Here is a 9,536-nt window from a genome sequence, read left to right on the forward strand (position 1 = left end):
CTCATCTCCTCCTCCTCCTTCTTCTCCTCCTCCTCCTCCTCATCCTCCTCTCCTCCTCCTCCATCTCCTCCTCCTCCTCCTCCTCCATCTCCTCCTCCTCTTCTTTCTCCTCATCTCCTCCTCCTCCTCCTTCTCCTCTTCCTCCTCCTCCTCCTCCATCTCCTCCTCCTCTTCCTCCTCATCTTCCTCTTCCTCCTTCATTGTACCGGGGGTTGAACCCAGAGCCTTCCATGTGTAAGGCAAGTGCTCTGCCACTGTGCCCAGGTCCTGCCCTCAGGCTGGGCTCCAGGATCTGCCTCCTCTGCTGGTGGCCTTCTCCCTGCATGACGTCTCACACTGTCTCCCTCTGTGCATCTCTGAGTCCAGCCTGTGCTCTTGCCAGATGAGGGTCCAACCAACTCCAGCCATTTCACTGACTCATATTGACAAGGACAGTGCTTCCAAATAAGGTCCCCACAGCAGGTCCCAGGGCTTAGGATTTGGACATATATTTTAAGGGAGACAAAATTGATTTCAGAACAAGCCCCACTCCCTCCCCCGCCCCCAAATGTGATAGAAATGGAAACCAACTGAAAGACTGAGTGGAAATGACAGTGCAGAGTGGGGGTGCAGGTGGGGTCTTCTGCTCCAGCCCCAAAAGACCCCCAGAGCAGCCCCACCACCTCAGACACTGGGACCATGCTCCAAACAGGAGTTTGGTTTATGCTGGGTCACCTGGCTTCTCTGTGGGTCCAGAAGCCAGCGGGAGGAATGACAGGGATGCAGGCAAAGGAGGGACCCTACAGCTGCCAGGCCCAGCCTGACCCCTTGCCAGCGCGCCTGGGCGGTCACAGCACTGCTCTTGGACATCCTGGCTCTCAGTCCCACCCACTGACCTCATCCATAAAGCAGCAGCCCAGCCTAGAGCTGGAGGATCCTGGCGGCGGTTGGAATGATGGGCAGGGAAAGGAATTTTTCTGAAAAGAGCAAGAGACCAAAGCGCTAGTACAGTGGGAAAACTGCTCACCTTTTGCATATGGCTGACCTGCGTTGGATCCCCAGCACCCCGTATGGTCCCCCCCGGAATGATCCCTGAGCACAGAGCTAGGAATAAGACCTGAGCACCATTGGATATGGAGAAGAAAGAGGGGAGAAGAAGAAAAGGAAGGAAGGAAGGAAGGAAGGAAGGAAGGAAGGAAGGGAGGGAGGGAGGGAGGGAGGGGAAAGAAAGAAAGAAAGAAAGAAAGAAAGAGAGAGAGAGAGAGAGAAAGGAAGGAAGGAAGGAAGGAAGGAAGGAAGGAAGGAAGGAAGGAGAGAGAAAGAAAGAAAGAAAGAAAGAAAGAGAAAAAGAAAGAAAGAAAGAAAGAGAGAGAGAGAGAGAGAGAGAGGAAGGAAGGAAGGAAGGAAGGAAGGAAGGAAGGAAGGGAGGAAGGGAGGGAGGGGAGGAAGTAAAGAAGGGAAGGAAGGAAGGAAGGAAGGAAGGAAGGAAGGAAGGGAGGGAGGGAGGGAGGGAGGGAGGGAGGGAGGGAGGAGAACTGTGGGCAGAGCACAGCGCCTTCCTTCATAGGTTGCAGCCAGAGATGCCCTGTGAAAGGGCAGCTACAAGGAAGGCTCAGAGCATCCTTCCCCGCCAAGGCTGTGCCCCGGCAGAGCAGCAGATGTGCTTCATAACTCTTAGCTTACCAGCTCCCAGCAGAGGCTGGGAACCCTTTGCTCTCTGCCTCTGGGGCTCTCATGGCCTTTTTGGAGGTCTCAGAGACTCAGCCCTGCTGTGTGGGCCTGGCACTCCGTGCTCAGCCTGTTGACTCTGACGGTCCCGGTCCCGGGCTGGCAGTCGCTGGGGATGGAGCGTGGAGCCTCGCGAGCAGGGCGTGCAGTCCAGCCCTTTGAGTGGTCCTTCCGGCCCTCCACTTCATCTTTGTTCCAAGTGACACAGGATACAGCTCAAACAGCTCAAATACAGCCCTCCACTCCCTTCCTTACAGAATCACTCCCCGATGGTCATGTGGAGGGGCTCAACTCCTTACTTAGTACTTGGAGCATTTGGAAAGAGCCTCAGGCAGGGGGACAGTAGCCTCCTCTGATGGTCATAAGTTCGGGTTATGGAACAGTGACCTTAGTGGTCTCAGGTAGGTGGATGGGATTTTGCAGGAATTCCTGGCAAAAACATTTTTGCTCTCTCCCCAGCCTTATTGGTCAGAAGGTCCAGGCTGCTGAAGGACAATCTGGAGTCACTCCGAGGAGGGAAGAACTGAGAGGGCAGGACAGAGTGAAGAAACTAGAACCAGCCATACCTGAAGCTGCTAGATCTGTTCCCCCTGCTTGAATTTTTGGTCACGTAGCCCAGCGGGTTTCTTTTGGACTTGGACATGCCTATTTGAGCTGTATCCTGTGTCACTTGGAACAAAGATGGGTGACTGATATTTTAGCTGGTAACTAGGGATTGGATCATATTATGATGATTAGGCCTGGCTTATATTCCAAGTAGCTGACCATGGCAGATACTCAAATGTTTCTGGAATGCAAGGGTGTGTTAAGTGCCCTAAATACTTATAAAATTCTCTCTTTTTTTTTGCTTTTTTTTTGGAGGGGGTCACACCCGGCGATGCACAGGGGTTACTCCTGGCTCTGCACTCAGGAATTACTCCTGGCGGTGCTCAGGGGACCATATGGGATGCTGGGAATGGAACCCGGATCGGCCGCGTGCAAGGCAAACGCCTTATCTGCTGTGCTATCACTCCAGCCCCAAATTCTCTCTTTTTTTTTCTTTTTCTGGTGAAAGGGATCAAACCCAGTGCAAGATGGTACTCTACCACACAAATCTTGTAAGATTCTTATTAGCACTGTAGCACTGTCCTCCCATTGTTCATCATTTTGCTTGAGTGGGCATCAGTAACATCTCCATTGTGAGACTTGTTGTTACTGTTTTTGGCCACGGGGAGCTTGCCAGGCTCTACTGTGTGGGTAGCTTGCCAGGCTCTCTGAGAGGGATGGAGGAATAGAACGTGGGTCGACCATATGCAAGGCAAATGCCCTACCTGCTGTGCTATTGCTCCAGCCCTGGTTAAAAAAGAAAAAAATTAATTTTCAAAGGTGTGATAAAATCAAGTTTAATATAGGAAATTCTGACATAAAAGAGAACTAAATAAAATATTCATAATGATTCTTATTAAATGCTAAAAATTAGGGCCAGGAGCCAGAAGGATAGTACAACAGATAAGGCATTTAGCTTGTACTCTGCCCAACTTGATTTGATCCCGGACACCACCTCTGCTCTCCCAGGAATGCTAGGAGTGATCCCTGCATTCAGAGCCAGGAGTAAGCCCTGAGCACCACCAGGTGTGGCCCCAAACCCTCCAAACCCCCCAAACCAAATTTTAAAAATTAAGTTCTTTAAAAGAAGAAGAAGAAGAAGAAGAAGAAGAAGAAGAAGAAGAAGAAGAAGAAGAAGAAGAAGAAGAAGAAGAAGAAGGAGGAGGAGGAGGAGGAGGAGGAGGAGGAGGAGGAAGGAGGAGGAGGAGGAGGAGGAGGAAGAGGAGGAAGGAGGAGGAGGAAGGAAGGAGGAGGAGGAGGTGGAGGAGGAGGAGGAGGAGGAAGAAGAAGAAGAAGAAGAAGAAGAAGAAGAAGAAGAAGAAGAAGAAGAAGAAGAAGAAGAAGAAGAAGAAGAAGAAGAAGAAGAAGAAAAGAACAGGGCGGAGTGAAAGTACAGCATGTGGGGCATTTGCCTTAAACGCAGCCAATCTGGGTTAGATCCCCAGCATCCCATATGCTCCCCTGATTACTGACAGAAGTGATCCCTGAGTGCAGATCCAAGAGTAAACCCTGAGCACCACCGGATGTGACCCATAACATAGAACAAAAACAAAAACAAAAAAACAGAGAGCCCTGGTGAGATAGCACAGTGGGTAAAGTGCTTGCCATGCACAGTTGACTGTAACTCAATTTCCAGCACCCCATTTGGTCTCCTGAGCACCACCAAGAGTGATCCCTGAGTGCAGAGCCAGGAATAATACCTGAACACTGCTGGGTGTGGCTCAAATTATCTATCTCTATCTATCTATCTATCTATCTATCTATCTATCTATCTATCTGGATGATGGACGTGGCTCTTGTGGTAGAGCCTGTGCAAGTTCCTGGGTCCAATTGCCAGTTCACAAATACCACCAGGTGTGGCCCTGATACATTTTTTTTCTTTTTGGGTCACACTTAGTGATGCTCAGGGGTAATTCCTGGCTCTTCGCTCAGAAATTACTCCTGGCGGTACTCGGGGGACCATATGGGATGCTGGGACTCAAACCCAGGTTGGCTGCGTGCAAGGCAAATTCCCTACCTGCTGTGCTATCACTCCAGCCCTTCTTCCTTCCTTCCTTCCTTCCTTCCTTCCTTCCTTCCTTCCTTCCTTTCTTTCCTTCCTTCCTTCCTTTTTTTTTCACTTTTTGGGTCACACCCGGCAATGCACAGGGGTTACTCCTGGCTCATGCGCTCAGGAATTACTCCTAGCAGTGCTCAGGGGACCATATGGGATGCTGGTAATAGAACCCGGGTCGGCCGCATGCAAGGCAAATGCCCTACCCGCTGTGCTATTGCTCCAGCCCCGTCTTTCTTTCTTTCTTATCCATATCCAAGAGTGCTCAGGTTTTATTTCTGGCTTCATGCTCCTGTTGGTCCTCAGGGGACCATACATGTTAAGGAAATAGAACCTAAATTGTCCCTGTACAAGACACGTCTTAACCACTGTACAATTTCTTTGGCCAAAGGTTTTTATTTCTTTATTATTCTATATTATCCTTTTCCTAAAATTTTGTTGTTTTTTTGGGGGGGGCTGAGGGGACCCACATCCAACAATGCTCATGAGTTACTCCTGGAATTATTCCTGGTGCTTCTTGGGGGACCATACAGGATGCTGGGGAATCAAACCTGGGTCCCCAGTGGGTAGGGGACAAGCACCCTACCCACTGCACTATCATTCCAGTCCCATTTCTCCTAAAATTGTAAAGTAAGTCAATCTTCTCCTTGGCTCCCCAATTAATCAAATAACAAAATTCACTATAGCTTTTGACTTTCCAGCATATGTCAGGTGGAGTAGTGAGAGTCCTGATAAATAGGAGTGACACATGGTGTGAGCACCTGCTTTGCATGGAAGAGTGCCTGGGTTCCACCTCTGGAAACACCGTAATCCCTGAGCACGGAGTCAGGAGAAAATCCAGAGCACTTTCAGGTGTGACCCAACTCCCCGTCTCTGCCCATCACCACAATAGAAAAAGAATTTCAGCCTCAGCACTAGGAAACTTGCAGTCAGGGAGAGGAGACAAATCCATCAGGGCATCTAGAGGAAAAAGGGGTCCCATGAACAAATATCTAGGCTATGACAGGGTCGGGACACCCTGATAACTGACCAGAGCAGGAAGAGGACAATCAGGCATCTCTGGGGCATGCAGGGGCTTTGTGGGGCAGGCCATGAAAGAACAGCCAACCTGGTTCCCTCTGCTCAGCCAAGTGGGCCTGGGCAGGAGATGAGCATGAAAAGTCGGGGTCCAGTGCTCACGGGTTATTCCTGGTGGTGTTCTGAGGACCAGATGGGATGCTGGGGATTGAACCTGGGTCTGCCGTGTGCAGTCACTCCAGTCCTTACCTTACCTGCTCCAGTCCCAGGCCAGATATTTTAATTCACATCAACAATAATGTCAGGAGACTGAATGCAGAAGCAGATGTAAAAGATCCAACTTCCATTAAACCAGATATTTGAAAGACTGCAAAAATGTAAAACAGTGCCACACTTCTCATTAAACTTCTGTCTTAGAAAGTATTTTAATTTGGGGGGGGGGGGGGCTGGAGTGGTAGCACAGTGGGTAGGGCATTTGCCTTGCATGCAGCTGACCCGGGTTTGATTCCCAGCATCCCATATGGACCCCCGAACACTGCCAGGAGTAATTCCTGAGCGCATGAGCCAGGAGTAACCCCTGTGCATCACCAGGTGTGACCCAAAAGCCAAAAAAAATTGTAATTTTTCTTAGACATTACTTGTATTGATCTGTAATTTGTCATTTTTTAAATGAATTAATAAATAGTTTAAATTTTAAAAAACAGTTTGGGCCCAGGTGAGAGCCAAAGAGAAGGGGCTCTAGAGAATACAGACCACTGCGTTATCAGTGGTCAGCTGGTTGAGGGACCCACGTCATGGTGCCAGCAGGTGGCTGCTGGCTGCTCACAGATTCAGATAAGCAGAGGAGAGGTGAATGGGGCCGAGCGAGAGGCAGGAGAGCCGCGGGGCCTGCGGGTCTGGAGCCGTGGAGTGGGCCCCCCAGAACCAGCAAACCTCAGAGTCCCAATCAGTGTTTGGCTGCGACTCTGCAGCGCCCCCAGACACACTTATCCCCGAGGTCTCGGGCTATGAGGAGTGGGGGTGGGGCTCAGTGGATGAGCTCGTACCCTCCACGCAGGAGGCCTGGCTTCCATCCCCAGCACTGCGGAAACAATTTGTTTTCTTTCAATGTTTTTAAAAGTATGGTTGCTGTCATTTCAAGCATGGGTGATGGGGCCATCATTCCGACGCTGTGGTCACAGGAGGGCGCGTGTCCTCTGAGTGCCCTCCTCTCCCTAGGGAGCCTCAGGGGCAGAGCCAACCTCAGAGCGCTCTTGCAGCTTTCCCAGACTCTCGGACGCAGGACTCCGAGGAATTGGCTTTTCATTGTGGAAAACTACTGGTGTCAATCCAGGTTCTGGAAAATGCCAGAGGCCAACAGCCTTGGACGCCCCACGGCCTCGTGTCCAGGAAGACTGACCTGGGGCAGGGAGGAGGCGTCCTCTCTGGGTCTCCTTCTGTGTGACACAGCTAGGCTCATGTCAGACCAGGGTCAGACCAGGGTAGGGACACGGTTGAGCGTGTGCTTTGCATGCAGGAGGCCTGGATGCCAGACCCAGCACCACACGGTCCCCTGAGCACTGCCAGGTATGGCCCCCAAACCAAACAAGGTGCTAGGCAGTTTCTTGTGATGATGATTGTTTTACAAAGGGGAGGGCTAAAGGGCAGAGAGATCGAGTGGCCTCCCTTCAGTGACGAATTGCTGAACCCCCATCGCTGGAACCCCAAGAAGCCCTGCGCCTGGTCATACACAAACAGATCCTGGAGCATGAGCCTGAATCAGCCCCATCACTTCTAGGTTCAGAGAGGAGCAAGGACAGCTGGCAAGCACGCACTCCCACCATCATTCCTCAAGAAATCTTCTCGCCTTGTGTGTATGTGTGTGTGTGTGTGTGTGTGTGTGTGTGTCTGTGCTTTTTGGTTCACACCTGGCGATGCACAGGGGTTACTTCTGGCTCATGCACTCAGGAATTACTCCTGGCAGTGCTCAGGGGACCATATGGGATGCTGGAAATCGAACCTGGGCTGGCCACATGCTAGGCAAATGCCTTACCTGCTGTGCTATCACTCCAGCCCCCTCTTCTTCCATGCCTAGAATGAAAGAGGTCCTGAACTCACTCCCCAACATCTCAGGGTCCCTCAATGACTGCTGGGGTGTTCCCGGTAGCCAGCCAGTGCCCACACATTGAAGCATTAGACCCGCATCGCTGGGCTGAGCACGGTTGGGTGTGGCCAGGCGCCCTGAGTCCGGGGTGGGTGAGTGGGTGGGGGTACCCCCAAGGAAAAGAAAAAGCACCAGATCGTGTTCTAGAGACAAAGCATGAGGCCAGGTGCCTCCCGAGCCCCTGCCAGTGTGAGGCTCTGGGACTCAGCAGGAACCCAGACAACAGTCCCAACGTGGGACTGCCTTGACTCTCCTGAGGGGGAGCCACAGCAAAGGCTTCCGGAGGAGGTGGCCAGTGTGGGTGGGCAGGGAGTGAGGGGCAGGGAGCGGGTGAGGGCGAGTGGGCAGGCACAGGCACTGGGGGAAGGGGTGCAGGAAAGACGGGCTTCAACGCAGCTTCAGTGAGCCCTACGGCGCATGGCACGGCCTCCCCTTCTACCTTTGGTATTTCACACCTAGCAGTGCTCAATGCCCAGGCTCAGAGCTCAGGGGTTGCTCCCACAGGGACCAGAATGCCCAGGAGCTTAACACTGGACTCTCACATACAATGCTCTGTCCTCTTGAACGATCTCTTTAAGCCCTGCTTTTGGGGGGTGAGGTGGAGTGTTTTTGATTTTTTTTTTGTTTGGGGCCAGATCCAGCATTGCTCAGGACTCACTCCTGGTAGGGCTTAGGGGACCATATATGCTTCCGGTGGGCCATGTGTCATGCAAGTGCCTTTACCCCTGTACTATCTCCCCAGTTCTTTTTTTTTTTTTTAGCTGCCTTTTTTTTTTTAATTGAATCACCATGAGCTACAGTAACAAAACTTTCCTGTTTGAGTTTCAGTCATACAATGATCAAACACCCATCCCTCTACCAGTGTACATTTTCCACCCACCACCAATGCCCTCAGTATCCCTATCCCCCACCCCATCTCACCCTTCACCCCTCCCCCTGCCTCGATGGAAGTCATTTTCCCTCTCTCTCTACTTATGGATATTATGATTTGCAATACAGGTAATGAGAGGCCACCATGTTTGGTCCTTTATCTACTTTCAGCACACACCTCCCATCCCGAGCGATCCCTCCAACCATCATCGACTTGGTGATCCCTTCTCTATCCCAGCTGTCTTCTCCCTCATCTCCTGAGGTAGGCTTCCAAACATGGAGCAGTCTTCTTGACCTTTGTGTCTACTGTCCTTGGGTGTCAATCTCGTATTCTGATATTTTATATTCCACAAATGAGTGCAGTCATTCTATGTCTGTCCCTCTCTTTCTGACTCATTTCACTCATTAGCTGCTTTTTTTTTTTTTTGGCAGGAAGGGAGTGGGGGTTTTCTGGTAGAAACTGGAAAACCTGCTAGACAATTTCTAAAAGATCTGTAATACTCTTCTTAGCTGCTTTTTAATGGGATTGCCCTGCCTGGCTGCTGGCTAGGAGACAGACCCTCCCGCAGGAGAGGAAGCTGGGCAGGGCGGAGGAGTGGTCAGGAGGCGAAGGCAGTTGCCCGTGCAGTGCTCAGACCAGGATGCAGCTGTAGAGGCCATGAGAGAGAAGTGGGTTCCAGGTAGATTTTTTTCAAACTAGACCTAATGGTTGGATGGGAGGGAAAATGGGGACATCGGTGGAGGGAAGGTCACTTTGGTGATGTGGGAAAACTAAATGCCTGAAATAGCTGTTTAATGAACAGCTTCTTAAAGCACGGTGTTTTTAGTAAAAATTAAAATAAATAAATAAATAAGCAAACAAACTAGACCTAACGGATCATGAAAGTAGTACATCATGGAGAGCGTTTGCGTTGCATGCGGCTGACCCGGGTTTGATTCCCAGCACCCATATGGTTGCCTAAGCACTGCCAGGAGTGACCCCTGGGTGCAGAGCCAGGAGTAAGCTCTAAGCCCCACTGGGTGTGGCCCATAAACAACAACAATAGCAAAGCAGACATAACAGGACTTGCGGACAGATTGGAGGTGGCGAATGAGGCAAAAAGTCATCTTGGAATGAAAGTTAGGGGTTGCGCAATTAAGAGTGGAGTTGCTACTTCTAAG

General features: G+C 50.9%; 1 non-coding gene across 1 annotated transcript; it reads right to left on the bottom strand.

Annotated features, from left to right (window-relative positions):
- Window positions 1–8,816: 8,816 nt before the first annotated feature.
- Window positions 8,817–8,878, bottom strand: LOC130036298 (U7 small nuclear RNA). Its single transcript, XR_008794343.1, has one exon. It is a non-coding gene; the product is annotated as a U7 small nuclear RNA (small nuclear RNA).
- Between the last annotated feature and the right edge of the window lie 658 nt (window positions 8,879–9,536).

Source organism: Sorex fumeus, unplaced genomic scaffold, assembly GCF_029834395.1.
Source record: "Sorex fumeus unplaced genomic scaffold, SorFum_2.1 ptg000063l, whole genome shotgun sequence".
In the NCBI taxonomy this organism is placed as follows: domain Eukaryota; kingdom Metazoa; phylum Chordata; class Mammalia; order Eulipotyphla; family Soricidae; genus Sorex; species Sorex fumeus.